The sequence below is a fragment of the Epinephelus lanceolatus genome, chromosome 7 (assembly GCF_041903045.1).
Source record: "Epinephelus lanceolatus isolate andai-2023 chromosome 7, ASM4190304v1, whole genome shotgun sequence".
Lineage (NCBI taxonomy): Eukaryota > Metazoa > Chordata > Actinopteri > Perciformes > Serranidae > Epinephelus > Epinephelus lanceolatus.
The window spans coordinates 12,138,891-12,154,735 of NC_135740.1; the positions used below are offsets into that span (position 1 = coordinate 12,138,891).

A 15,845-nucleotide genomic window follows, 5' to 3' on the forward strand; every position below is an offset into this window, starting at 1 on the left:
AGAAAATTGCTCAAAGTATGACCATTCTACAGTGTTTTTCCATGAAAAGATCCAGGCGGAGCTCCGAATGACAAGTCGGTCACTCGGCTTCAAAACAGTACTATCAGTGATCAAACAACACTCAGCCAGCTTCAAACATCGTACCTTATTGAAATCAGGTGTGATTATGATAGCTGATGTTGTTTATGACACAGAAACACCATAAAATATCACCAAATAAAGCCATATGAAAAGTGAAAGTTATGATCCCACTTTCTAGATGGTATATCTCAGACAAAAATAGTGGTAGGAGTGAGACTCTTACCTTTTATAAAAGAGCTAAGTCCCCACTAACAGCTCTGCATAAGATCGCAAGTAATCCTTTAACTTTTCCCATAGAAAAACGGCATGACATGACTTGTCACCACTCATCATGATTTTGGACTTTGTGTGTTTAGGCTGCTCTGGTGCGAAATACATAATAAATAAAAGAAGAATGATGTTATTTTTGAAAAGTCAAGCGCTTTCTGAATCCGGCAATACCAAACATCACATGGTTTGATGACGTAGTGCGCCTGGGAGATACCATTTAACAGAGGAGGGGGGGAGCGAGGACTTCAGCGTCCTGGCGGAGTTAGAGAGGTTAAATCTCATCTGATCTGATCTGATTTAATCTGACATTCCAAAAACACAAGGCAATCCTTATCTGAGGGTTTAAGAGTCACAAAGAGGCTCAATGGGATGTATCTCTGCCTTTACTTGAGTTTCTGTTCAGTCTTAACCTACAAGTCTGTTGCTGTGTCACCCTGTTAACTTCTTTCACATTGACTCAGGTAGTCAACCTCTACATAAATGTATTTTTAGTGTGTTCATATGCATGTATGATTTGGCACTAGTGTGGCCATTTGATTGTGTATACTTTATGCTTTTTGTGTCAGTCTACACAGTCTTGCACATGAATCGACATGTGGCTTTCAAAATTTACAACACTGCAGTCAGTATATAGTTTCCTGTGCCAAAAGCACATGGCTCCTTGCTGGCTGCTGTGACCTGTTGCACACTCAGACCAGCAGCCAATCAACTGTATTATTTTGTCCATGCAACACAATCCTGGCATTACGTAATCTGCTGCTCAACAAGACACAGAAAAAAACAAATTTAAAGCTGTATGCCAGAGCACAAGGTCCACAAACTGCTAAATTTTCCAGATGGAGTATAAAATTTATGTCATGACTGGAATTCCATGTTTAGTTCATGTGTTCACAGCTGTTATGTCCCCGGTCTAGGGGAACCTAGACATAACATGTTGTGACTCCCCACTCTTCCCACTCCCAAAAAAGGCCAGTTACACAGTATTACAACTAAGTAAGCAGTTTATTTGTCTTCAGAGTAAAGCAGGGCCCAAAACAACAAACCAAAATGTACGAATGGACTATTTACAGTGCTCGAACAGAAGAAAACAAGGAAATCAAATAATAACCCTAAAAAGTAATCTGTTGAACAAGACTAAACTCACCTACTCAAAAGTGATCCGAAAGCTTTTCTAAATAACAAAGTTATGAAGTTACCCACACTAGTTTCCACTGTCATTCGTTTTTTGCCTGCAGGTTCTCACAAACAAATCAACAGTTATAGTGAAGTACTGGCTTCTTTAGAAGTGGCAGAGGTGAAAGGAGGGGAGGGCATCCATCAGATGGTATTTAAAAATCTTCAGTCATGCCCTGGACCAATCCGGTGACAGTAGTCTCTTCAAATGGTCCAATCAGCTCACAACACCTGCCTTGCAACATCCAATCACACTCAACCAGATGCACACACTCTGAGGGGAGGAGAGAAAACATCTGACAGATCACTGCAGACCAATACAAACACATTATGTTCAAAAACAATGACCTGGGTCATAACACAACTGAAACATCTGACATCAAAACTTCAACTACTGTTCCCAAGGTCAATAATGAACCCTCAAGCTCAAAATCCATGCTGTAACTCCAAAAAATTTGTAAGTACTCCATCTCAATCAAGTTTTTTTGCTCCTGATCTGAGTCATTAGGTATAGAGTATCTGCCAATACCAAATCCTGATCCAATACTTCCAATACAGCTGCACAGTGCACACTTCAAGTAGCTACTTTAAAGTTACTAAAATCCATCCATTGTATATGCTTGACAATTCAATAGCACTTCAGTGCATTAAGAAAAAAAATGCCCTGCATCCAAACTGTTCCTTGATGGCTCTTTTGTAGAATAGCAAAGTATAAATGAAATAACAAATTATTTCTTAATCTTTTTGACCTTGTCACTGTCTCAAGAGAATTTAATCACTTTAAAAAGGTATTCTCCAGTGTTTATTGCTTCCATGCAGCTTGAATGAACTGTATTCCTTTTGTTGTGCATAGATTAAATTAATAAATTACTCTTGACTTTTTGTTCGCCAGGCTTTTATTGCACTCGCTGTGGCATCATGAGTGGTGATGTCATCAGCTCTAGGGCAGTGAAACACCACGTGCCATAGATGACAATGAAATGCAAGAGACTCTCACACAGAGTTAAAATGAAACAAGTGCTCATAACTCATGTAAATAACATAAATAAACAGTCTCATACTGCATTTTGCTATAATTTATTGCGTGTGGTGTTTCACCGTGGGAGCTGAGCGGGGTAGAGGACCAACAAACAGTTGACAACAGCTGCACCTTTGCATTGCTGTGCATGGAAGCTTTGCGAGTAAGAACACTTGTGTGACAGCTGACGTAAAACAAAGATACAGCTCAATACAGATGATCCCAACTGAACAGATCCGATGCCAATCTTTGAGATCGGATTAGGACATCCTTCGTAAAAACCATGCTGTAAACATATGGTAAATGGACTGCACATGAAAAGAGTGCCTCTCCATTCTTCCGACCACTCAAAGCACTTTTTACACTGAGAGTCACATTCACCCATCCACACACTGGTGACTGAGGCTACCATACAAGGTGCCACCTGCTACTAAGTTTTTAATACACTCTCACACTTATGGAACATCCATCGGGAGCAATTTGGGGTTCAGTATCTTGCTCAAGGAGGAGCGGACTGGAGGAGCTGGGGATCAAACCACTGATCCTCCAATTACTGGGCGACCTGCTCTGCCTCTGAGTCACAGCCAAATGGGTAGCCTGTGTGCCAAAATGAGGATACATGCTCAGATGTGGTCATTTAAACAGCAATAAACAATCTGCATTGTTTAAATGAATCTTCAGGGTTACCTGAATTTTGTTTTATTGGTTTTCTAACCTGAAGTTCTAATCTCTGATGAATACAGTAGGCTACTTTCTGTCAGCCTAAAGAGGGTAATGGTCTATATTCTGTTAGTAAAAAGGGACATAATCTGTTTTAGCTATCTCCTATATCCTTGCTGTAATACGCTACTCTCAACCCTGCTAGCAATCACTTTTATACTTCACATCCTTCATATCTGGATCATCTTAAGTGCTTATAACAGCACTTTCTGTTTATTTTCATCACTAGAATCACAAAGATTGGGTTGCCTGTTCAGTCATTTATCTTTTCATGAGATGAACAATTCATCTCTTCGCTATGTTTAGCATGTTCATAACTGATTGGCCTATGAAGAGCACTTTATCTGTCTGCAAGTCAAAACCAGGTGCCATATTTGCAGTTTATTGGCCCAGAGGAGGAAGACAGCGACTGCCGTCTTGTTTTCAGTCTCTCTTTGTTTTCATCTCAGCACATTTTGTCTTTATTCTCCTTCCTCTCTCAATGAATCTCTTTCTGTTCTCTTTCACCCTCTCGCTGTCTCCCCTCACTCTTTCTCCCTGTAAATATATGCCAGTATCACATTAAAATGACTTTGTGAATGTGCTGTGGGCCTCATAGGAAGCTACTATGTTGCTTCTGTGAGCTACTGATATGCAATTCTCATGCAGATAGGAGGCATGGGAGTAATGAGAGAAAGAGAGAGTGGCATAGGCAGAGAGGAAGGGAAAAAAGAGAGAATTTGCCCTCCAAACAAAAATGAATCTCCACTTTAAATTTCTGCATACTGTATAGGCTTTTCTATCTAGGTTTTTATGTGCCTTGCTTAGAGGCTCATGAATAATGTGATGAAGTCAATATTCTGCCAGAATTTTGAAATGCAAAGAAAAGATGCAGAAAAGGAGTAACACTTAAAGTCGCAGAAACACAGCTTTCCAAATCTTATGCATATACAGCTTTTGTAATTGGCAGTAAGTAACATTAAAAACATATTTAAAGATGTTAAAGCCACAAAGAGGCTAATTGTGAAATGTTAACATGATACAGAACTTAAGATAAAATGTAGTCGTTAAATAATAGTTCATGAACTGTGATAATTTGAAGACAATTGACTTCATATTTGAGTCTCTATGGCTGCGATCAGGCCAACAGCTGCCCTGCCTGGAAGAAAAAACAGCACAGCACTCTGATTCAAATGAAGGAGACAAGTTCACTGGCAAAGCAGGGTGCATACGGTTTTGGCAAAAAAACAGTGTCATCCTGAAATATCCAAACCTAGCAGAACTTTGGCCACATTGCAGCATAATGTAAACACCTTATGGATAATGATTAAGTTGAGGATTTAGTTTAATACATTCTCTTTGGATGTGAAGTGAAACAATCAAGGAAATTTACCTGGAATGGTCATACTTATGGAAGCAATAGTGTCACGTAGAAAACAGTAAAACTCTGTTTTCCTTATCTAAAGCCAGACTGTAAAGCACACATTATTGTTTTGTTCACTCTATATTTTTCTCCTGGTCATCAGGAAACAGGAAAAAAAAAAGCTGCAGACACAAGGGAAAGGCCTCCTTGCCGGTAGTGTGGCCGAGTGGTCTAAGGCGCTGGATTAAGGCTCCAGTCTCTCAGGAGGCGTGGGTTCAAATCCCACCACTGCCATTTGACAATGTCTGATATCAGATAAAGTGACTCAGGTGGTAGCCTGATGTTGTCCCAAATTGCAAGCACCTCTTATTGGTGTACGTAAGGCTATAAGACTTGTGGGAAGCAACCTCTGTTACCAAAAGACGAGCGGATGTTTGGCTGGCTCCGTGCTGACTCTACCAATTCCATCCACATTCACATTGCTATGGTTTAAGATGACAAAGCAGTCTTTTGCAGCCAGGCATAAGCAGAGTGAAATGCAAGCAAGTCCACTTGCCTACAATATAACACTTATGATTACCATGACTGGGATGACTGAGAATCTTCATTGACAGGGAGCAATAATCACTGAGAGTTGAGTACCTTGACTAGAGTTTGTGAAACACCACTGAGCAGAGCAGGAGCGATACTGAAAAAATGAGGTAGAGGTCAGGCCAGGTGGGAGGATGTTTCTATCCTTTCCATCCATGCTCACTTTGCCATGTTAGCAAATGACTGGGCTTTCCATTGCCACAAGTGTCTCAAGTGGACACGTTCAAGATTATTGGATGGGATTGGGAAAATCACTAGAAAAAGGATCACCGCAAGGTCCACCAAATGCTTAATTTTTCAGCCTGTACATTGGTTAAGCTTGGTTGCCACAGGTTCCCAAAGATTCGCACAATATTGAACCAAGCGTGCTACGCTCATAAACCAGATGTCGGTCAATCCAAACCACCCTCTGCTGACTGTTAAAACTTTGGATCAACATAATGTCTCTTTACTTTACTTCCATGCTCCCATTGCCCTGATTGCGGCATCCATTGCTGCTGAAATCTTGGTTCCCTCAAGTTCCCAAAGGTGCCCACAACATTGAACCACAGGTTTTTAAACCCCTGGATTTGAAACATTGAGCAGAGTGGCGCAGCGGAAGCGTGCTGGGCCCATAACCCAGAGGTCGATGGATCGAAACCATCCTCTGCTAATCCTAAATGCTCTGGATGAGGAGTATGTCCCTCTCCCTTCCACCCATGTTCGCTTTGCCATGTTTTCACTTAGCTCCTAGTCTAAAGCCACTTAAAGCCACTACATCACTGTTTTCACAATACCCACACCCCAGGCAACGCACAATAAAACGAGGTGCGGACTTCCCTCTGTGTCACCGGTAATAAGGCAATACAGTGACCAGGCCCACATGAAGACTACCGTTTGTGGTTGTGGTGCTAGGGTCTAGCTACCATGTCTGAAGGGTTACCTGTGGTTCCAAAGGTACCATACCAAAGGTGTTTGGTGGAAGCAGGGCTCAAGTCTTGGGCCTGGATTTGGGCTCTGGCACCCAATATTCCTCTCCTGCACAGTTCCTCAGAAACTAAACAGTCACCTCCGTAGCGCTCTTGCTTTCGGGCTCGTCCGGGATTTGAACCCGGGACCTCTCGCACCCAAAGCGAGAATCATACCCCTAGACCAACGAGCCAAGCGGAAGAGGAAACGTTGTGGGCTGTCTCGTCGAAAACATGCTTAGATCTGCAAGGAACATGAAATGTCCAATGTAGGGCATGTGTCGCACGTGAGTATGGCTTAGCGGAAAAAAGAAACAGGGGAAAAAAAGCTGCAGACACAAGGGAAGGGCTTCCTTGCTGGTAGTGTGGCCGAGTGGTCTAAGGCGCTGGATTAAGGCTCCAGTCTCTCAGGAGGCGTGGGTTCAAATCCCACCACTGCCATTTGACAATGTCTGATATCAGATAAAGTGACTCAGGTGGTAGCCTGATGTTGTCCCAAATTGCAAGCACCTCTTATTGGTGTACGTAAGGCTATAAGACTTGTGGGAAGCAACCTCTGTTACCAAAAGACGAGCGGATGTTTGGCTGGCTCCGTGCTGACTCTACCAATTCCATCCACATTCACATTGCTATGGTTTAAGATGACAAAGCAGTCTTTTGCAGCCAGGCATAAGCAGAGTGAAATGCAAGCAAGTCCACTTGCCTACAATATAACACTTATGATTACCATGACTGGGATGACTGAGAATCTTCATTGACAGGGAGCAATAATCACTGAGAGTTGAGTACCTTGACTAGAGTTTGTGAAACACCACTGAGCAGAGCAGGAGCGATACTGAAAAAATGAGGTAGAGGTCAGGCCAGGTGGGAGGATGTTTCTATCCTTTCCATCCATGCTCACTTTGCCATGTTAGCAAATGACTGGGCTTTCCATTGCCACAAGTGTCTCAAGTGGACACGTTCAAGATTATTGGATGGGATTGGGAAAATCACTAGAAAAAGGATCACCGCAAGGTCCACCAAATGCTTAATTTTTCAGCCTGTACATTGGTTAAGCTTGGTTGCCACAGGTTCCCAAAGATTCGCACAATATTGAACCAAGCGTGCTACGCTCATAAACCAGATGTCGGTCAATCCAAACCACCCTCTGCTGACTGTTAAAACTTTGGATCAACATAATGTCTCTTTACTTTACTTCCATGCTCCCATTGCCCTGATTGTGGCATCCATTGCTGCTGAAATCTTGGTTCCCTCAAGTTCCCAAAGGTGCCCACAACATTGAACCACAGGTTTTTAAACCCCTGGATTTGAAACATTGAGCAGAGTGGCGCAGCGGAAGCGTGCTGGGCCCATAACCCAGAGGTCGATGGATCGAAACCATCCTCTGCTAATCCTAAATGCTCTGGATGAGGAGTATGTCCCTCTCCCTTCCATCCATGTTCGCTTTGCCATGTTTTCACTTAGCTCCTAGTCTAAAGCTACTTAAAGCCACTACATCACTGTTTTCACAATACCCACACCCCAGGCAACACACAATAAAACGAGGTGCGGACTTCCCTCTGTGTCACCGGTAATAAGGAAATACAGTGACCAGGCCCACATGAAGACTACCGTTTGTGGTTATGGTGCTAGGGTCTAGCTACCATGTCTGAAGGGTTACCTGTGGTTCCAAAGGTACCATACCAAAGGTGTTTGGTGGAAGCAGGGCTCAAGTCTTGGGCCTGGATTTGGGCTCTGGCACCCAATATTCCTCTCCTGCACAGTTCCTCAGAAACTAAACAGTCACCTCCGTAGCGCTCTTGCTTTTGGGCTCGTCCGGGATTTGAACCCGGGACCTCTCGCACCCAAAGCGAGAATCATACCCCTAGACCAACGAGCCAAGCAGAAGAGGAAACGTTGTGGGCTGTCTTGTCGAAAACATGCTTAGATCTGCAAGGAACATGAAATGTCCAATGTAGGGCATGTGTCGTACGTGAGTATGGCTTAGCGGAAAAAAGAAACAGGGGAAAAAAAGCTGCAGACACAAGGGAAGGGCTTCCTTGCCGGTAGTGTGGCCGAGTGGTCTAAGGCGCTGGATTAAGGCTCCAGTCTCTCAGGAGGCGTGGGTTCAAATCCCACCACTGCCATTTGACAATGTCTGATATCAGATAAAGTGACTCAGGTGGTAGCCTGATGTTGTCCCAAATTGCAAGCACCTCTTATTGGTGTACGTAAGGCTATAAGACTTGTGGGAAGCAACCTCTGTTACCAAAAGACGAGCGGATGTTTGGCTGGCTCCGTGCTGACTCTACCAATTCCATCCACATTCGCATTGCTATGGTTTAAGATGACAAAGCAGTCTTTTGCAGCCAGGCATAAGCAGAGTGAAATGCAAGCAAGTCCACTTGCCTACAATATAACACTTATGATTACCATGACTGGGATGACTGAGAATCTTCATTGACAGGGAGCAATAATCACTGAGAGTTGAGTACCTTGACTAGAGTTTGTGAAACACCACTGAGCAGAGCAGGAGCGATACTGAAAAAATGAGGTAGAGGTCAGGCCAGGTGGGAGGATGTTTCTATCCTTTCCATCCATGCTCACTTTGCCATGTTAGCAAATGACTGGGCTTTCCATTGCCACAAGTGTCTCAAGTGGACACGTTCAAGATTATTGGATGGGATTGGGAAAATCACTAGAAAAAGGATCACCGCAAGGTCCACCAAATGCTTAATTTTTCAGCCTGTACATTGGTTAAGCTTGGTTGCCACAGGTTCCCAAAGATTCGCACAATATTGAACCAAGCGTGCTACGCTCATAAACCAGATGTCGGTCAATCCAAACCACCCTCTGCTGACTGTTAAAACTTTGGATCAACATAATGTCTCTTTACTTCCATGCTCCCATTGCCCTGATTGCGGCATCCATTGCTGCTGAAATCTTGGTTCCCTCAAGTTCCCAAAGGTGCCCACAACATTGAACCACAGGTTTTTAAACCCCTGGATTTGAAACATTGAGCAGAGTGGCGCAGCGGAAGCGTGCTGGGCCCATAACCCAGAGGTCGATGGATCGAAACCATCCTCTGCTAATTCTAAATGCTCTGGATGAGGAGTATGTCCCTCTCCCTTCCATCCATGTTCGCTTTGCCATGTTTTCACTTAGCTCCTAGTCTAAAGCTACTTAAAGCCACTACATCACTGTTTTCACAATACCCACACCCCAGGCAACGCACAATAAAACAAGGTGCGGACTTCCCTCTGTGTCACCGGTAATAAGGCAATATAGTGACCAGGCCCACATGAAGACTACCGTTTGTGGTTGTGGTGCTAGGGTCTAGCTACCATGTCTGAAGGGTTACCTGTGGTTCCAAAGGTACCATACCAAAGGTGTTTGGTGAAAGCAGGGCTCAAGTCTTGGGCCTGGATTTGGGCTCTGGCACCCAATATTCCTCTCCTGCACAGTTCCTCAGAAACTAAACAGTCACCTCCGTAGCGCTCTTGTTTTTGGGCTCGTCCGGGATTTGAACCCGGGACCTCTCGCACCCAAAGCGAGAATCATACCCCTAGACCAACGAGCCAAGCGGAAGAGGAAACGTTGTGGGCTGTCTCGTCGAAAACATGCTTAGATCTGCAAGGAACATGAAATGTCCAATGTAGGGCATGTGTCGCACGTGAGTATGGCTTAGCGGAAAAAAGAAACAGGGGAAAAAAAGCTGCAGACACAAGGGAAGGGCTTCCTTGCCGGTAGTGTGGCCGAGTGGTCTAAGGCGCTGGATTAAGGCTCCAGTCTCTCAGGAGGCGTGGGTTCAAATCCCACCACTGCCATTTGACAGTATCTGATATCAGATAAAGTGACTCAGGTGGTAGCCTGATGTTGTCCCAAATTGCAAGCACCTCTTATTGGTGTACGTAAGGCTATAAGACTTGTGGAAAGCAACCTCTGTTACCAAAAGACGAGCGGATGTTTGGCTGGCTCCGTGCTGACTCTACCAATTCCATCCACATTCACATTGCTATGGTTTAAGATGACAAAGCAGTCTTTTGCAGCCAGGCATAAGCAGAGTGAAATGCAAGCAAGTCCACTTGCCTACAATATAACACTTATGATTACCATGACTGGGATGACTGAGAATCTTCATTGACAGGGAGCAATAATCACTGAGAGTTGAGTACCTTGACTAGAGTTTGTGAAACACCACTGAGCAGAGCAGGAGCGATACTGAAAAAATGAGGTAGAGGTCAGGCCAGGTGGGAGGATGTTTCTATCCTTTCCATCCATGCTCACTTTGCCATGTTAGCAAATGACTGGGCTTTCCATTGCCACAAGTGTCTCAAGTGGACACGTTCAAGATTATTGGATGGGATTGGGAAAATCACTAGAAAAAGGATCACCGCAAGGTCCACCAAATGCTTAATTTTTCAGCCTGTACATTGGTTAAGCTTGGTTGCCACAGGTTCCCAAAGATTCGCACAATATTGAACCAAGCGTGCTACGCTCATAAACCAGATGTCGGTCAATCCAAACCACCCTCTGCTGACTGTTAAAACTTTGGATCAACATAATGTCTCTTTACTTTACTTCCATGCTCCCATTGCCCTGATTGTGGCATCCATTGCTGCTGAAATCTTGGTTCCCTCAAGTTCCCAAAGGTGCCCACAACATTGAACCACAGGTTTTTAAACCCCTGGATTTGAAACATTGAGCAGAGTGGCGCAGCGGAAGCGTGCTGGGCCCATAACCCAGAGGTCGATGGATCGAAACCATCCTCTGCTAATCCTAAATGCTCTGGATGAGGAGTATGTCCCTCTCCCTTCCATCCATGTTCGCTTTGCCATGTTTTCACTTAGCTCCTAGTCTAAAGCTACTTAAAGCCACTACATCACTGTTTTCACAATACCCACACCCCAGGCAACACACAATAAAACGAGGTGCGGACTTCCCTCTGTGTCACCGGTAATAAGGAAATACAGTGACCAGGCCCACATGAAGACTACCGTTTGTGGTTATGGTGCTAGGGTCTAGCTACCATGTCTGAAGGGTTACCTGTGGTTCCAAAGGTACCATACCAAAGGTGTTTGGTGGAAGCAGGGCTCAAGTCTTGGGCCTGGATTTGGGCTCTGGCACCCAATATTCCTCTCCTGCACAGTTCCTCAGAAACTAAACAGTCACCTCCGTAGCGCTCTTGCTTTTGGGCTCGTCCGGGATTTGAACCCGGGACCTCTCGCACCCAAAGCGAGAATCATACCCCTAGACCAACGAGCCAAGCAGAAGAGGAAACGTTGTGGGCTGTCTTGTCGAAAACATGCTTAGATCTGCAAGGAACATGAAATGTCCAATGTAGGGCATGTGTCGCACGTGAGTATGGCTTAGCGGAAAAAAGAAACAGGGGAAAAAAAGCTGCAGACACAAGGGAAGGGCTTCCTTGCCGGTAGTGTGGCCGAGTGGTCTAAGGCGCTGGATTAAGGCTCCAGTCTCTCAGGAGGCGTGGGTTCAAATCCCACCACTGCCATTTGACAATGTCTGATATCAGATAAAGTGACTCAGGTGGTAGCCTGATGTTGTCCCAAATTGCAAGCACCTCTTATTGGTGTACGTAAGGCTATAAGACTTGTGGGAAGCAACCTCTGTTACCAAAAGACGAGCGGATGTTTGGCTGGCTCCGTGCTGACTCTACCAATTCCATCCACATTCGCATTGCTATGGTTTAAGATGACAAAGCAGTCTTTTGCAGCCAGGCATAAGCAGAGTGAAATGCAAGCAAGTCCACTTGCCTACAATATAACACTTATGATTACCATGACTGGGATGACTGAGAATCTTCATTGACAGGGAGCAATAATCACTGAGAGTTGAGTACCTTGACTAGAGTTTGTGAAACACCACTGAGCAGAGCAGGAGCGATACTGAAAAAATGAGGTAGAGGTCAGGCCAGGTGGGAGGATGTTTCTATCCTTTCCATCCATGCTCACTTTGCCATGTTAGCAAATGACTGGGCTTTCCATTGCCACAAGTGTCTCAAGTGGACACGTTCAAGATTATTGGATGGGATTGGGAAAATCACTAGAAAAAGGATCACCGCAAGGTCCACCAAATGCTTAATTTTTCAGCCTGTACATTGGTTAAGCTTGGTTGCCACAGGTTCCCAAAGATTCGCACAATATTGAACCAAGCGTGCTACGCTCATAAACCAGATGTCGGTCAATCCAAACCACCCTCTGCTGACTGTTAAAACTTTGGATCAACATAATGTCTCTTTACTTTACTTCCATGCTCCCATTGCCCTGATTGTGGCATCCATTGCTGCTGAAATCTTGGTTCCCTCAAGTTCCCAAAGGTGCCCACAACATTGAACCACAGGTTTTTAAACCCCTGGATTTGAAACATTGAGCAGAGTGGCGCAGCGGAAGCGTGCTGGGCCCATAACCCAGAGGTCGATGGATCGAAAGCATCCTCTGCTAATCCTAAATGCTCTGGATGAGGAGTATGTCCCTCTCCCTTCCATCCATGTTCGCTTTGCCATGTTTTCACTTAGCTCCTAGTCTAAAGCTACTTAAAGCCACTACATCACTGTTTTCACAATACCCACACCCCAGGCAACACACAATAAAACGAGGTGCGGACTTCCCTCTGTGTCACCGGTAATAAGGAAATACAGTGACCAGGCCCACATGAAGACTACCGTTTGTGGTTATGGTGCTAGGGTCTAGCTACCATGTCTGAAGGGTTACCTGTGGTTCCAAAGGTACCATACCAAAGGTGTTTGGTGGAAGCAGGGCTCAAGTCTTGGGCCTGGATTTGGGCTCTGGCACCCAATATTCCTCTCCTGCACAGTTCCTCAGAAACTAAACAGTCACCTCCGTAGCGCTCTTGCTTTTGGGCTCGTCCGGGATTTGAACCCGGGACCTCTCGCACCCAAAGCGAGAATCATACCCCTAGACCAACGAGCCAAGCAGAAGAGGAAACGTTGTGGGCTGTCTTGTCGAAAACATGCTTAGATCTGCAAGGAACATGAAATGTCCAATGTAGGGCATGTGTCGTACGTGAGTATGGCTTAGCGGAAAAAAGAAACAGGGGAAAAAAAGCTGCAGACACAAGGGAAGGGCTTCCTTGCCGGTAGTGTGGCCGAGTGGTCTAAGGCGCTGGATTAAGGCTCCAGTCTCTCAGGAGGCGTGGGTTCAAATCCCACCACTGCCATTTGACAATGTCTGATATCAGATAAAGTGACTCAGGTGGTAGCCTGATGTTGTCCCAAATTGCAAGCACCTCTTATTGGTGTACGTAAGGCTATAAGACTTGTGGGAAGCAACCTCTGTTACCAAAAGACGAGCGGATGTTTGGCTGGCTCCGTGCTGACTCTACCAATTCCATCCACATTCGCATTGCTATGGTTTAAGATGACAAAGCAGTCTTTTGCAGCCAGGCATAAGCAGAGTGAAATGCAAGCAAGTCCACTTGCCTACAATATAACACTTATGATTACCATGACTGGGATGACTGAGAATCTTCATTGACAGGGAGCAATAATCACTGAGAGTTGAGTACCTTGACTAGAGTTTGTGAAACACCACTGAGCAGAGCAGGAGCGATACTGAAAAAATGAGGTAGAGGTCAGGCCAGGTGGGAGGATGTTTCTATCCTTTCCATCCATGCTCACTTTGCCATGTTAGCAAATGACTGGGCTTTCCATTGCCACAAGTGTCTCAAGTGGACACGTTCAAGATTATTGGATGGGATTGGGAAAATCACTAGAAAAAGGATCACCGCAAGGTCCACCAAATGCTTAATTTTTCAGCCTGTACATTGGTTAAGCTTGGTTGCCACAGGTTCCCAAAGATTCGCACAATATTGAACCAAGCGTGCTACGCTCATAAACCAGATGTCGGTCAATCCAAACCACCCTCTGCTGACTGTTAAAACTTTGGATCAACATAATGTCTCTTTACTTCCATGCTCCCATTGCCCTGATTGCGGCATCCATTGCTGCTGAAATCTTGGTTCCCTCAAGTTCCCAAAGGTGCCCACAACATTGAACCACAGGTTTTTAAACCCCTGGATTTGAAACATTGAGCAGAGTGGCGCAGCGGAAGCGTGCTGGGCCCATAACCCAGAGGTCGATGGATCGAAACCATCCTCTGCTAATTCTAAATGCTCTGGATGAGGAGTATGTCCCTCTCCCTTCCATCCATGTTCGCTTTGCCATGTTTTCACTTAGCTCCTAGTCTAAAGCTACTTAAAGCCACTACATCACTGTTTTCACAATACCCACACCCCAGGCAACGCACAATAAAACAAGGTGCGGACTTCCCTCTGTGTCACCGGTAATAAGGCAATATAGTGACCAGGCCCACATGAAGACTACCGTTTGTGGTTGTGGTGCTAGGGTCTAGCTACCATGTCTGAAGGGTTACCTGTGGTTCCAAAGGTACCATACCAAAGGTGTTTGGTGAAAGCAGGGCTCAAGTCTTGGGCCTGGATTTGGGCTCTGGCACCCAATATTCCTCTCCTGCACAGTTCCTCAGAAACTAAACAGTCACCTCCGTAGCGCTCTTGTTTTTGGGCTCGTCCGGGATTTGAACCCGGGACCTCTCGCACCCAAAGCGAGAATCATACCCCTAGACCAACGAGCCAAGCGGAAGAGGAAACGTTGTGGGCTGTCTCGTCGAAAACATGCTTAGATCTGCAAGGAACATGAAATGTCCAATGTAGGGCATGTGTCGCACGTGAGTATGGCTTAGCGGAAAAAAGAAACAGGGGAAAAAAAGCTGCAGACACAAGGGAAGGGCTTCCTTGCCGGTAGTGTGGCCGAGTGGTCTAAGGCGCTGGATTAAGGCTCCAGTCTCTCAGGAGGCGTGGGTTCAAATCCCACCACTGCCATTTGACAGTATCTGATATCAGATAAAGTGACTCAGGTGGTAGCCTGATGTTGTCCCAAATTGCAAGCACCTCTTATTGGTGTACGTAAGGCTATAAGACTTGTGGAAAGCAACCTCTGTTACCAAAAGACGAGCGGATGTTTGGCTGGCTCCGTGCTGACTCTACCAATTCCATCCACATTCACATTGCTATGGTTTAAGATGACAAAGCAGTCTTTTGCAGCCAGGCATAAGCAGAGTGAAATGCAAGCAAGTCCACTTGCCTACAATATAACACTTATGATTACCATGACTGGGATGACTGAGAATCTTCATTGACAGGGAGCAATAATCACTGAGAGTTGAGTACCTTGACTAGAGTTTGTGAAACACCACTGAGCAGAGCAGGAGCGATACTGAAAAAATGAGGTAGAGGTCAGGCCAGGTGGGAGGATGTTTCTATCCTTTCCATCCATGCTCACTTTGCCATGTTAGCAAATGACTGGGCTTTCCATTGCCACAAGTGTCTCAAGTGGACACGTTCAAGATTATTGGATGGGATTGGGAAAATCACTAGAAAAAGGATCACCGCAAGGTCCACCAAATGCTTAATTTTTCAGCCTGTACATTGGTTAAGCTTGGTTGCCACAGGTTCCCAAAGATTCGCACAATATTGAACCAAGCGTGCTACGCTCATAAACCAGATGTCGGTCAATCCAAACCACCCTCTGCTGACTGTTAAAACTTTGGATCAACATAATGTCTCTTTACTTTACTTCCATGCTCCCATTGCCCTGATTGTGGCATCCATTGCTGCTGAAATCTTGGTTCCCTCAAGTTCCCAAAGGTGCCCACAACATTGAACCACA

At 45.1% G+C, this 15,845-nt stretch overlaps 13 non-coding genes across 13 annotated transcripts; 7 read left to right on the plus strand and 6 right to left on the minus strand.

The window, feature by feature from the left end:
- Positions 1–4,816: 4,816 nt before the first annotated feature.
- On the plus strand, positions 4,817–4,898 carry trnal-aag (transfer RNA leucine (anticodon AAG)). The gene has a single exon. It is a non-coding gene; the product is annotated as a tRNA-Leu (tRNA).
- Positions 4,899–6,264: 1,366 nt separating this feature from the next.
- On the minus strand, positions 6,265–6,336 carry trnap-ugg (transfer RNA proline (anticodon UGG)). Its single transcript has one exon. It is a non-coding gene; the product is annotated as a tRNA-Pro (tRNA).
- A 165-nt stretch (positions 6,337–6,501) lies between these two features.
- trnal-aag (transfer RNA leucine (anticodon AAG)) lies at positions 6,502–6,583 on the plus strand. Its single transcript has one exon. It is a non-coding gene; the product is annotated as a tRNA-Leu (tRNA).
- Positions 6,584–7,949: 1,366 nt separating this feature from the next.
- trnap-ugg (transfer RNA proline (anticodon UGG)) lies at positions 7,950–8,021 on the minus strand. Its single transcript has one exon. It is a non-coding gene; the product is annotated as a tRNA-Pro (tRNA).
- Positions 8,022–8,186: 165 nt separating this feature from the next.
- trnal-aag (transfer RNA leucine (anticodon AAG)) lies at positions 8,187–8,268 on the plus strand. The gene has a single exon. It is a non-coding gene; the product is annotated as a tRNA-Leu (tRNA).
- Positions 8,269–9,629: 1,361 nt separating this feature from the next.
- trnap-ugg (transfer RNA proline (anticodon UGG)) lies at positions 9,630–9,701 on the minus strand. The gene has a single exon. It is a non-coding gene; the product is annotated as a tRNA-Pro (tRNA).
- Positions 9,702–9,866: 165 nt separating this feature from the next.
- trnal-aag (transfer RNA leucine (anticodon AAG)) lies at positions 9,867–9,948 on the plus strand. Its single transcript has one exon. It is a non-coding gene; the product is annotated as a tRNA-Leu (tRNA).
- Positions 9,949–11,314: 1,366 nt separating this feature from the next.
- trnap-ugg (transfer RNA proline (anticodon UGG)) lies at positions 11,315–11,386 on the minus strand. Its single transcript has one exon. It is a non-coding gene; the product is annotated as a tRNA-Pro (tRNA).
- A 165-nt stretch (positions 11,387–11,551) lies between these two features.
- Positions 11,552–11,633, plus strand: trnal-aag (transfer RNA leucine (anticodon AAG)). The gene has a single exon. It is a non-coding gene; the product is annotated as a tRNA-Leu (tRNA).
- A 1,366-nt stretch (positions 11,634–12,999) lies between these two features.
- Positions 13,000–13,071, minus strand: trnap-ugg (transfer RNA proline (anticodon UGG)). The gene has a single exon. It is a non-coding gene; the product is annotated as a tRNA-Pro (tRNA).
- Positions 13,072–13,236: 165 nt separating this feature from the next.
- trnal-aag (transfer RNA leucine (anticodon AAG)) lies at positions 13,237–13,318 on the plus strand. The gene has a single exon. It is a non-coding gene; the product is annotated as a tRNA-Leu (tRNA).
- A 1,361-nt stretch (positions 13,319–14,679) lies between these two features.
- trnap-ugg (transfer RNA proline (anticodon UGG)) lies at positions 14,680–14,751 on the minus strand. The gene has a single exon. It is a non-coding gene; the product is annotated as a tRNA-Pro (tRNA).
- Positions 14,752–14,916: 165 nt separating this feature from the next.
- trnal-aag (transfer RNA leucine (anticodon AAG)) lies at positions 14,917–14,998 on the plus strand. Its single transcript has one exon. It is a non-coding gene; the product is annotated as a tRNA-Leu (tRNA).
- The last annotated feature ends 847 nt before the right edge of the window (positions 14,999–15,845 follow it).